Source organism: Taudactylus pleione, unplaced genomic scaffold, assembly GCF_031769625.1.
Source record: "Taudactylus pleione unplaced genomic scaffold, aTauple2 ptg000345l, whole genome shotgun sequence".
Taxonomy (NCBI): domain Eukaryota; kingdom Metazoa; phylum Chordata; class Amphibia; order Anura; family Myobatrachidae; genus Taudactylus; species Taudactylus pleione.
Genome location: NW_028284746.1, coordinates 4,079,161 through 4,092,185, shown reverse-complemented (window position 1 = coordinate 4,092,185; position 13,025 = coordinate 4,079,161).

The following is a 13,025-nucleotide window of genomic DNA, read 5'->3' as shown; positions in this document are numbered from 1 at the left end:
AAATACAATAGTTTAATTATATTTCCCCACTTTATAACCCCGGGAACCCAGTGCTCCAGCGGTGCAGGGAAGAGCCCCGGGCTTCAGACCAAGCCTGGGGTTAAGGGAGAGGGGGGACCCCTTATTGGGAGGGTTCCCACCTCCCCTGAGATCCCCGGCTTGGCCTGACCAGCTGATAATGCTTTGGACCCGGAGCCCCGGTGAAAGGGTCTCTGGGCTGTGGTATTACAGCCCAGCCATTTTGGGTCTGGTGCTGGTTTTAAATATAGGGGGGACCCTATGCAATATTTCCCCCCTATATTTAAAATCAGGACTGGCCCTGCAGCCTGGTGTTGGTTTCTAAATTATGGGGGAACCCTACACATTTTGTTCCCTGTAATCTTAGAAACCAGGACAGGCTGGCAAGCCTGGGGCTGGTTAAGCTTTAGGGGGGGGAACCCTATGTCATTTTTTTCTGATATTTAAATTTATTTTCTATATTTACAGGCAGAAACATACATGGATCACAGCGATCTGTGTATGTTTCTGCCAAACTCACAGATCACAGGCAGGTGTATTTTTTTCACGAGTTTTTACAGGAGAGTTTGCCCATCTCATGAGAGTTTAGAAACTCTCTGCTTGGTAAATTCCAGAATCCTATCTTCACTAGTGAAAAGGTTCTCAAGTTTTGCCAATGGTGAATTGAAGAGAGTTTGCTAACTCTCCAGTATTTTCCCGTAGCAAAGGAGATCTCTCTCCCGAGTTTGACATTAGTAAATTTGAGAGTGGGAAAAAATGCCCAAACTCTCCAGAGTTTGCAAACTCTCCCAAACTCTCAGCTTAGTAAATTTAACCCTTGGACTCAGGAGATGGGTAATTCTGAAGACACACAGGAGAACACTGTAAATGAACTCAACATGGACCAAAGTGTAGCCTGGAATGAAACCACAGTGACCCAACACTGAAGTAGTGAAGTTGTACAGGCAACTTCCTGTTACACAGAGCCAAAACCCAATGGTAGCAGTCCATTGGGGGACTACATCAGCTGGCAGCTAACGATGCTACCACAGGACAAAGGTAGATGATATGGACTGTCATGGCTGCGTCCATGATATCAACAGCAGGAACCAAGTCACAGAGCAACCCAAGAAAGTCCTAGTGGACCCTAGGAGTAATCCTCAGTGCATCACTCGCCACTGCACCTGATGTCTAACCGGCGCTGTAGTGAGTAACGGCCGATCCCAGGCAGCAACCTGACACCCTCCCCCCACACAGCCTAAACCTAAGCTTTCCCCCTGCAGCCCAACCCTAAACCTCCCACCCCACAGCCTAATCTTAACCCTCCCCCTAGTGCCTAATCCTAAACTCTAACCCTTCCCCTAACCCCAATACTTACTGTCTGGTGTTGGGATTTTGGCACCGGCATTCTGAGCACCGGCATCCCAACAACCAGGATGTCAACTACATCCCATATAATTAATGGCTATTTAAAGCACACAGGGCACTAACCACTGGTCAAAAAAATTGTATATTTATTGATAAACTCACATCAGTGACAAGTACTGTAGACATTGCCTAAGCTTACTCATACTGGCCACCTCCTGCCCACTTGCGAGGCTAGTAAATCTGTGCTCCAAGAAAAATGGCCCAACAAATCCTTGTTTTGTGGGAACCCAATCAGCGCTGCACCATCTCCATCCCCAAATAGCCTAAGGGGGACTGCGATTACCGTAGCAGAAAGTTATTGGCACAAGTGCAGTACAGGCCCTGTACCAATCATTAAACATGAGAGTTGTACATCTGCCATTAATACCACTAGTATTAGCCAATTAGTTGCAGTCATTTCTCCACGCTACCAAATTCCACCTCGATTCTACTTCTCCATAACAGCAATTCCTCACCTCTATCGGTACATTAAACAAAAAGTTATTCTTAGCCTAGAATATGCCAATCTACCAGCTATCCACTTAACTATGGATATGTAGGTAAGAGACACTGGTCAACCTAAAGATTATATGACTGTAACAGCTCACTGGGTGGGTACAGTATATCTCCTTCAGCAGCAGTAGCTAGCACACAACACCAGCTCATTCACAAACAGGCTACAGTACTCTCTGTATCACTAATTTCACTAAGAATCAAACAGGTGTCAAACAATTGGAAAAACTCAGGTATGTGATCGTAAAAATTAGTTACCCAGCTGAGCGTATCCACATGATTTGTCATTTTTGATAATGTAACTAACATTGTACGTTCATTACAACTGGGTGAGTTTTAACACATACTGTACCATGTTTTGCACACACAATAAACCTGGTGGTTCAGAATTTCTTAAAAATGTGCAGGGGATGCTGAGCATTTTTGGCAATCAGCAACCACATGTAAAACATTGTAGCACCTACAGGAAAAGTAAAATTTGCCATGCCACCAACTGAAGCAAGAGGTAGTAACCAGGTGGAATTCCACCCTTTGTATGCTTCAGTAACTGGAGGAACAGCAACAAGTCATCATGACATACTGGGAAGAAAACAAAGCAATTTGGAGCTCCTTGTACAAACTAGCTATGGTATACTAAAGATGCCTACCATCCATTGTGTAATCGGAAAGAGTATTTAGCACTGCCAGGAACCTTGTGAGGCTACTTCCAAAAAGTTTGGAAAAACTAATGTTCATCAAAATTAATTACAAATACACCAATAACAAACAGAGATTGTAACAATGGATTCCAATGGGGATGAGCTAATATTATGTTATGATGATATTAACAACAGATGAGAAATTTGAGGATGATTAATACTGTTAGTCTTAATCCCTTTGGTAGCTTTGTTTAACCAAACCACCAGAAATGTTTCTTTTGTGGGGGTGCAAACAAACCAAGCATCCTAGCCACAAAAGTTGCAGTCCCTGTAGCTGAAGTGCTTGGTTTGTTAAAGTGTGCATGTCTTGGGTAGGAGGGCTCAAGGACGATTCCATCATGCACCACATTTCATTATGTGCTTTGCCCACCTTGCTGTATTAATGTATAGACTAATAGCCTGTTACTCTATCTCCATTTACCTGTGCTGGCCTGAGGCCTGTGATCTGCTGTTTGGATTCAGTTTGAATTTAAAAACTCACATTTGGAAACTCAAATAATCAGTAAGTAAACCTTCCACAAAATACTCCACATCCAATCACTTGTACTGGCTTTGAGCCTGTGATTGCTGTTTGATGGTGATCTAGTTTTCTACTAAACCTTACTTTGGCAGCAAGAACCTCCACTGGACTGGGGTCTCTGATTTGCTGTTTGGTTTCAGTTTGCATTTGAAAACTCACATTTGGAAGCTTTGTTTTAATAGTTTGTTCCATGTTTTTTATTCACTTTTCCTTATTAATGCGTTATCTTCCACTAAATACTCCCCCTCAAATTACCTGTACTGGCTTCTGGCCTGTGATTTGCTGTTTGGCACAGAGGTTCCCAAGTACGGTCCTCAAGGTACCCCAACAGTTCAGGTTTTAGAGATATCCATGGTTGAGCACAGGTGGTTAAATCAAATTAACTGAGCTACTTATTAAGGGACCTGTGGTCAAATGTTTATATCCTTAAAACCTGGACTGTTAGGGTGCCTTGACCGAGTCTGGGAACCTCTGGTTTGGAGTAATTTGATGGTAATCTAGTTTTCTACTAGACTTTACTCTGGCAGCAATCACCTCTACTGACCTGAGGCCTGTGATTTGCTGATCGGAGATTAGTTTTTCATTAATGAAAACATTATATAGGGTGCCATCCTGTCTGCCACTGCTGTGCCACTATGCTTCATAGATGTTCTGTATTCTTTTTTTTTAAACTCCTGGGAGTTTTTTATATAAATTGGGCATGAATTGTTGATAATTTACAATGCATTATACTATATTATTAAAAAATTATTTCATTGACTCCTCCTACAAGCATAATCTACTCTATATATTATTTTTTCTATATATATTTTCTTGCATTAATTGTAATACAGACATTGTGCTGCATTGCCTGGATTATTTTTCTCCTTCCCCCTCTTTCCCCTGACACATCTCTCTCCCCCTTTGTAATTGGCTTACTTAGCGGCATATTTATTTTCTTTTTACTAATATTTTGCTAAAACTAATGTTTTCACTAGAGAGGTGCGGTTCGGATTTTCTCGGATTTACTCCGAAATGTCCGGATCTCAAAAACGGCATCATATTGGCTTTCCGGCTGTCACATGTTTTGGATAGCCAATAAGAGAAGTCCAAACTAATCCGAACTTGTGATAATTTGGCGATAAGAGCCGAATAAAACCGAACCTGCACATCTTTAGTTTTCACATTGATTTAATTAAAAATAAGTATCTCCACAATTGCTACAGGGCTTTTGGAGGAGATTACCATGCCCTAAAAAAGGGGTGGGCAATAAGCGACCCCCCAGATGTTTTAAAACTACACTTCCCAGCATGCCCTGCCACAGGTTTGCTATTTGGCCATGCTAAAAATGTTGCAAAGCATGCTGGGATTTGTAGTTCTTATAGGAAATGACGTTAGTCAGGATTTTACCAACCTCCAAATGTAGTAGTTTTTTTGGAGGGAGACTTTCTATACTGATACCATTTTCAGATGCCGACGTCCGTTGTTCTCTGGGGATGCGGTTAACTTGCCACATCCGGCGGCATTACATACCAATTCCGTTGGCTGCACAGAGATCCGTCCAGCAGCTCCAGCATCCATCACACAGGCTGGGCCAATTCTGTAGTTAGGTAAAAAAAAAAATAGAAAAAATTTAACATTTACTTTGATAGAGCATGTTACGGTACTGCTCCTGAGTTCACCGGCATGCTGATGCTGGACTGAAGTTGACCTATTGCTTGTGCCCAGTGTAAAACGGCTCATGCGCAGACCAAGTTTTGGCATATGAAGGCTTTCAGACGGGTGCGGAAATCTTATTGGGGTTTCAAGGAGATGTGCATAGATGTGCACAAACAAGATAGATTGAGATTGATACACTGACTAAGCAATGAAATACATTGTATGAAGTTACTGTATGAAATAAATTCAGTTAGCAAATAAAACAGAGAAAACATAACTATTATGCACAATTGGCGTAATTTTTTTATTTCTATAACAAATCATGCTGTATTCATCAGTTGAATAGGCAATATTCAAGTCTTAGCTGTTAATAATACATTTTTATATCAGTTACAATAATTATTTAAAAAAAGAAATAACCTGTAATTATGAAATAGCTGGTCCTTTATTTTCATTTTTACGTGTTTAGAGAATACAATAGTCTCTCTTATTTGTGATTCATCAGGTTTGATGTTTTTTTTAATCTCTCAGTCCCCAAAAGAATAAAGTTGGTCTATGATACACTATTTCTATGACATTTTCAAACTTTCTAACCAATGAAATAAAATTGACTCATGTCCCTAAAAGCCGACATCGCACATCAATGTGCGCAGTTTTATGCTTTGATCACAAGAGAAATTAGTTGCTCATGGATAAAACATTAGATGGAATCTTAACACACACATTTGTCTTCAGGCAATTTAAACAATAACAGAGAAGTCACCTGTTAACATGTCCCTGAAAAGTAGTTTAATACATATGTATACTCTAAGCCGTCAGTCATTATTCTACTGTAACAATGTGAGCTGCATAACAATAAAGATAGAAAGTCCATCTACAAAGAATAAAGTTTTATCCCATAAATATAGAATGAATTCCCATTTGTGGTTTATATTGGGCTAATGTCCTCAAAATTAATCAAGTATATTATTTATATTACTTTGTTATTTTTTTTAAATCCATCAGGGAATCATCCTCTATAGCTATTTACTAATCAACTGTTATTACTTGGAAATTAAAGTAGCATATTTTTAATGTTTTTGTTAAAATTTTATTTGACAATAATGGGAGTGATTCAGACATGGACGAATGTGTTATCGCAGCTGCTAGCATGTTAGTAGCTGCAATAGCACTAATATGGTAATGCAGTATGAGGAATTCTGTCTCCTGCATGCATTACAGATCCGAGCTGAGTCCATGGATGCAGCATTGGATCATCTGTGTGGTCCTCTGCTGGCTGAGTGACCATGGGGTTACTCAAGCCAGCGATCACAGTTGCTCAAAAGTAGCCAGGTACTCTTCATCAGCCGATGGAGATTCTGGCCTCTTCCCTCCCCCAACGGCAGCAACACGCCTCCGTTTGGAAAACAGAGTCCAACGCAGCTGTGTCCCGCCCAGAAATAGCAGCAGACTGTCAATCACTAAGTTGTCTTCTACCACTCTGCGTGCAGGATCGCAGACCTGTACTGCACATGCGCAATACGGGTCATGTGCCGGTGAAGAGCAGCTACAATCGGAGATGTGCGCTAACCATCGGATTAAGGCACATCACTGAATCAGCCCCAATGTTTGTTATGCATATAATAACACAAGTCATAGTTACTTTGGATGTCAGGTGAGTATCGGGATGGAAGATCGACAATGTTTATATTGGCAGTCAATAGATTGACACCAGATGGTTGACATGGTCAAAAGGTCTACAAACAAAAAGTATGGTGGTCGCTCACATCAACTTAATGACATTGCACAGGTGCTCGTAAAGGGTGGGGTTTACACTGAGCTACAGAAAAAAAAAAAAGGGATTTTCCCTCCAGCACACTGCAGCAAAAACAAAAATACTTGAATCCTACATGATAATAGAAATTCAGAGGTATTGGTTTACATACATTTGCAAATATATGAATAAGCGCTGGGCCAAACGTCAAGGCTCCTCTATACCAGCGTCCCTAACATTATGGGGTTCACGTCTGAGACGCAGGGAACCCCAAAAGAATCCAGCCAAGGACCATCCCCAGGGCATCACACGAATAATGGAAAAAAGGGTGAAAGTGAAGTGTAAAGTATAGTTGTGTAAAGATAAATCAATAAGTGTTAATGGTAAGGGGTTAAAATGACATAAATAATAGACAAACAAATAGAAAGGTGATAAAAAAATATCTATGTGAATTAAGTTGTGATGCCCTGAAAAAAGGCCCAGCCAGAGCAAGCCTGGGGGCCCCACACCCAAACGCTCACCCCAAAATAATTGTTGCTACCTAATAGTAGCACCCACTCTGGGTCATATAATTACAAATTAATGTACTGCATAATAACAGTACATGTATAAGCTGAGAGCAGACTCACCTAGAAGGTACCCCAGAAACCTCCTAATGGCACTATTCAGACCAACACATCCTCCCAATGCTGGCTCCTTTCATGCCTCACAGAACTACAAACAAAAAGTATGGTGGTCGCTCACATCAACTTAATGACATTGCACAGGTGCTCGTAAAGGGTGGGGTTTACACTGAGCTACAGAAAAAAAAAAAGGGATTTTCCCTCCAGCACACTGCAGCAAAAACAAAAATACTTGAATCCTACATGATAATAGAAATTCAGAGGTATTGGTTTACATACATTTGCAAATATATGAATAAGCGCTGGGCCAAATGTCAAGGCTCCTCTATACCAGCGTCCCTAACATTATGGGGTTCACGTCTGAGACGCAGGGAACCCCAAAAGAATCCAGCCAAGGACCATCCCCAGGGCATCACACGAATAATGGAAAAAAGGGTGAAAGTGACGATAACGTGACAGCACTGTGTTTTTTCAGACAATGTTTGAGAACTGCTAGATAAATAGAGTAGATCAGGCCTGGCCAAAATGTTGATCACGATCTACCTGTAGCTCATGGAGCTTCCACCGGTAGATAGCAACCAACTTGCTTACAGCAACTGGGAATGTTGACCTCTGAAGCGATCAGAGGCTAAAGAAGCTTCTGATTGCTTCAGAGGCCAGAGTTCCCAGTGATGCAGTGGGCAGATGGTGTCACCCGTGATGTAAGGAGCCTGCATGTCTGTTGGATCCAGTTCAATCCAGTCAGTGGCAGCGGGAGCCCTGTCAGATTGGAGTGGAACCCAGTGAGAAGGCAGGTAAGTCCTGCACAGGGGTGTGGGGGCTGTTATGCACTGGGAGGGAGGACTACTACTGGAGGCACTGCATTAGGGGCACTACTACTGGGGGCATTGCATAAAAGGCACTACTACAGTGGGCACTGCATAAGGGGCACTACTACTGGGGGCACTGCATAAGGGTCACTACTACTAGGGGCATTGCATAAGGGGCACTACTACAGGGCACTGCATAAGGGGCACTACTACTGGGGGCATTGCATAAGGAGCATTACTACAGGGGGCATTGCTTTAGGGGCACTACTACTGGGGACATTGTATAAGGGGCACTACAGTGAGCACTGCATAAGGGGCACTAGTACTGGAGACATTTCATAATGGGCCCTACTATAGAGGGCATAAGAGGCACTACTACTAGGGGCATTGCATAAGGGGCATTACTACAGTGGGCATTGCATAAGGGGCACTACTACAGTGGGCAATGCAAAAGGGGCACTGCTACAGTGTACATTATATAAGGGACTCTACTGTGGACATTGTGTATAAGGGGCACTACTGTGTGTCGTAATGTGAATTAGGCACACTACTATGTGGTGTAATGTGAATAAGATTGTGCAGCTGTGTGGAGTCATTTGAATTGGGAATACTATGTGTGATTTTGGCAGGACAGACCTCATGACCCTTGCTGTGAGGTCACGCCCCTTTTTTGCATGCCATGACCCCTTTTTCGGGCTCAGTAGTTCACAAAAGGTATTTAGCTTTAAAAGGAGATTATCTGGCCACCCCTGGAGTAGACGCTGTATTTGTTCTATAATGTATTGAGCCTTATAGGTTACAAAAACACTGTTGCTGTAGTGATTTTAAATTTAAAAAGAAGACCTTTCTGTCTTTATGACTTATGTGGGTATTGGCACAACAGAGACCATAAGAGAAAAAGTACAATACACAGTGGCTGACAGATTAGCTGGAAAAATCAGTGCTGGACTAGGGCTCACCGTCACCCTGTGCCGGCTCTGCCCCCATATCTCAAGAGGGGGTGGGACCACCAGCAGGAGAATGTGGAGAGCTGTCCGGATGCTTCAAATGGCTCTATACCCTGCAGGGTGCATTTCCCCATGCTGCACTGAAGCAATGCTCCTGGTCACATGGTGCCATTCCAGGCATCCTGCTAGCTAGATGCAGGGGCCATGGGGCAGTGATGGTGTTGTGCCCATGGTCCTGTGCACTAGATGATGTGGATTGTTGTTTTCTACACAGAGGCAGGGTCAGTAATGTCACTAAAGTGGCAGGTTTTTTATCTGTATCAGATCTCACCCAGATACTGCCTTAAAGATGTGGAGGGAGTGATATCAGAGCTGGATAAGGAGGGAGTTGGACAGGAAGTATGGGACACATGCCCCAGGCCCCCTCACAGGTATTCCCATCACTACTGACTCATGACGTGGTCTGACTGGGTGGACACCGGGGAAGGTCAATGTGAAAGCCATCATTACTCACCTAATGGAGAGCACATTTGTGGCTGTTGCTGAAAGGCACCATGAGGGGCCATGTGCTGCTCGCCTGGGTGGGACAAGAAGGACAACATGTGCGGGAATGGTCCTGGGTGCCTTCTCTCAGCACAGTTTGGGAATGAAGTGCTGCCCAGATCCCAGGGTGAGGGAGAAAGATGAGACATCCATGTCCTGAGATGTGGTGTCCAACATAAGTATAGGTATATTTCCCTTTCAGTATTAGTACCTGAAAGTGACGTGGAGTGAGAACGGAAATGCATTTTCATGCCCATACAGTCCACCAAAAAAAAGAAACTTGCCCCCGGGTTTATATTGCCTCTCTATGTCCACATGGATAGTAGGCAATGATGTTGGACAGTAACTGATGACGTCAGGGTACAAAAACTGAAGGGGATCTATCCACTTCCCTTAAGGTAAGTATTGTTTTTTTGTAAGTGGCACTACTACAGGGGGCATTACTGTTGGGGGCACTACTACTGGTGGCATTACTGCTGGGGGCATTACTATTGGGGGCATTACTATTGGAGACATTACTAGTGGGGGCATTACTACAAGGGGCATTACTACTGCGGATATTACTATTGAGGGCATTAGTATTGTGGGCACTACTAAAGGGAGCATTACTATTGGGGGCACTACTACTGGGGGCACTAATACTGAGGGCACTACTACTGAGGAAACCATTACTGGGGGCACTGCATAAGTGGCACCACTCCTGGGGCACTGCATAAGGGACACTACTACTGGGGTGACTGCATAAGGGGCACCACTACTGTGGACATTGCATAAGGGGCACCACTCATTGGGGCACTACATAAGGGGCACCGCTACTGGGGGCACTGCATAAGGGGCTCTACTCCTGGAGGTACTGCATAATGGGCACCACTACTGTGGGCTCTGCATAAGGAGCACTACCACTGTGGGCACTGCATAAGTTGCACTACCACTACTGCGGGCACTGCATTACTAGGGGCAGCATTATTAGGGGCATTGCATAAAGGCCGCCACTACAGTGGGCATTGCATAAGGGGTACTACTGTTGTGGGCATAGTATATTATGTGTATTAGGGGCACTTCTACTGTGGGCATTGTGTAAAAATGGGCACTACTGTGTGTCATAACATGAATAAGGGACACTACTATGTGATGTAATGTGAATCAGGGGCACTATGTGCGGTGTAATGTGGATAAAATCGTGTTACTGTGTGGCGTAATTTGAATTAGGAATACTATTGTGTTAGCACGCCCCTTTCTTTTGAGACCACTCCCCATTTTTTGACATGCCCCTACGATGCGTGCTGTCACTTTGTTGAAAAACCACGGGGGGGGGGAGTTCCACCACTTCTCTAGGACCACTTTAAGCACTGTATATAAATATAAAACCATCTCAACTACTTGTAATCAATAGTCAATTCCCAGTAACAAAAAATAAAAAAGTGCTTGAACGATATAAATAGGTATAAATTTCACAAAAAAACGAATCATGTTAGACTATTTTTTATATACAGTTTACAGTAAGCTGTTCCAAAGATACATTGTTAGTAAGTCTCTCTCAAATGGTGACTACATTTTGCAATTTTTAATGCTGCGCATGCTCAGTCTCTGCTCGCACACAGGTACATGTGATTCAGAGTTGCACCTATCTCATTCGCAACTCCACTTGCGATTGAAAGGGCGTACTGGGTGGTGATGAGGCATTCACATGTTGAGTGGTGGTGTGTCGTGGGTGTGTTAGCGAAAATTCCTACACAGACTACACATAGATTGGTCTGATCTTAAATGGATCTTTTGCAAGTATAGTGCTGGTACAAGTGCTTGCTGATAATAATGACGGCTATTTGAACAGGCGGATTCAAAGGTACTGTGCGGGTTCATAGATCAGGGACCCTGATGAAAATGTCCAGGTAGACATTGAAACGCTGGAATAAAAAGGATTGTGTTTTATTATGCTCTGAGTGCTGCATGTCTTATTAAGTGTATCTAGGAGGATTCATCTGTCCACAGGGCAAAGTATAAAAACCATTAAGCCCCTGAATGACTGCCAGACAACCGTTTTGCATTATATACAGATATGTCTTCATACATCTAGCCTCAATATGCCACATGGCGCGATATGCCTGGAGCAAATGAGTCGCCAGGTCCTGTGCGACTCTTCTAGCACTGGGCGTCTCTTTTGCCAAAAATGCAGTTGTGTAATACAGTCCATCTCTGAATCAGGAACTGAGGGCCTGATTCAGAGCCGAACGCTGTGACCAGAGCGCTCGCTCTGAATCAGGGCCCTCCTCCATGAAAATGGAGCGTCCTCCTGGACGCTCGCATAGCTGTGGGTGACCACCCACAGCTATAGCGAGCGTCCATGAAGATGGTCGCGATGGTCAAGACCATCGCAACCATCAGGCTTGCGACGAAGACCCTGCGGTTGGGTCTCGCTGCTGCAAGCCCTGGAGTGATTTTGGCTCTATTAGAGCCAAAATCACTCCCACTGACATCACTAGTGATGTCAGTGGGGCCGGCTTCAGACGGTAGGCGTTCCCATGGGAACGCCTCCATCTGGCAGCCACGCCCCCGGCACGCTCACCAAAGGAGCCGTGCTGTCAGTCAACATCGACAGCACACCCCCTTTGGTGCGAGACCCGGAGCGACGGAGAGCCCGTCGCTGTCCGGGTCTTGCGCATGCGCACGACGGAGCTCCCTCCATCGTGCACATGTGCAGTGGGGCAACATCGACCTGCTTGCGAGCGTCTTGCGCTCGCGAGCGGGTCTGAATGACCCCCTGAGTCTGCATACGAAGCACAATGGAACTTGGCTTGGAAAAAACTGTGGCCGCTGCATTGTGGTACTTCATATGTAGATTGAGGGACTGAGGCACACACAGATATACAAGTGTAAGCTGGGATGCGTTTGACATCCCGGCGAACGGAATGCCGATGCTTACATTACTGGTACCGAATGCCAGATGCCGGTCAGAATCCCGGCACTGGCATCCCGACCGGTATCTCGCCGGGATGCTGAAGGTAAGTAGCGGGGTTGGGGGGAGAGTTTATGGTTAGGTTTAGGGGCTAGGGTTAGGTACTAGGGGGAGGGTTAAAGTTAGGCTCTATGGGGGAGGGCTAGGTTTAGGGTGTGGGGAAGTTTAGGTTCAGGCACTATGGGGGGAGGTTAGGGTTAGGCACCAAGAGGGAGGGTTAGGGTAGAGGCGGAGGGTTAGCATACCGACACTTTTTGGCACCAACAAGTATCGGTATGTTAACCCTGTCGGGATCCCGGCATCAGGATTCTGATTGCCGGAATCCCGACTGTCGACATTTCATACCCAACCCGTGTAGGCTTACCAGGCTTATTATACTATCACTTTAGGCTCAGACACTCATGAATTACTCAGGTTCTGTGGCTGATTAAAACAATGTGAAATGCAAGCTTGTAGTCAGCTTTCCAAAAACCTGTGTAATTCATGAGTGTCCCAGTTTAAAGGAATAATATGGTAAGCCTATACAAGTGTTGCATATAAAATTATTCAGCTCAATGTGGTCCAGGGGGAGTGGTCTAATTACCATAGGCCACCCCCATAAATCACGCTATTTGGGGGCGTGCC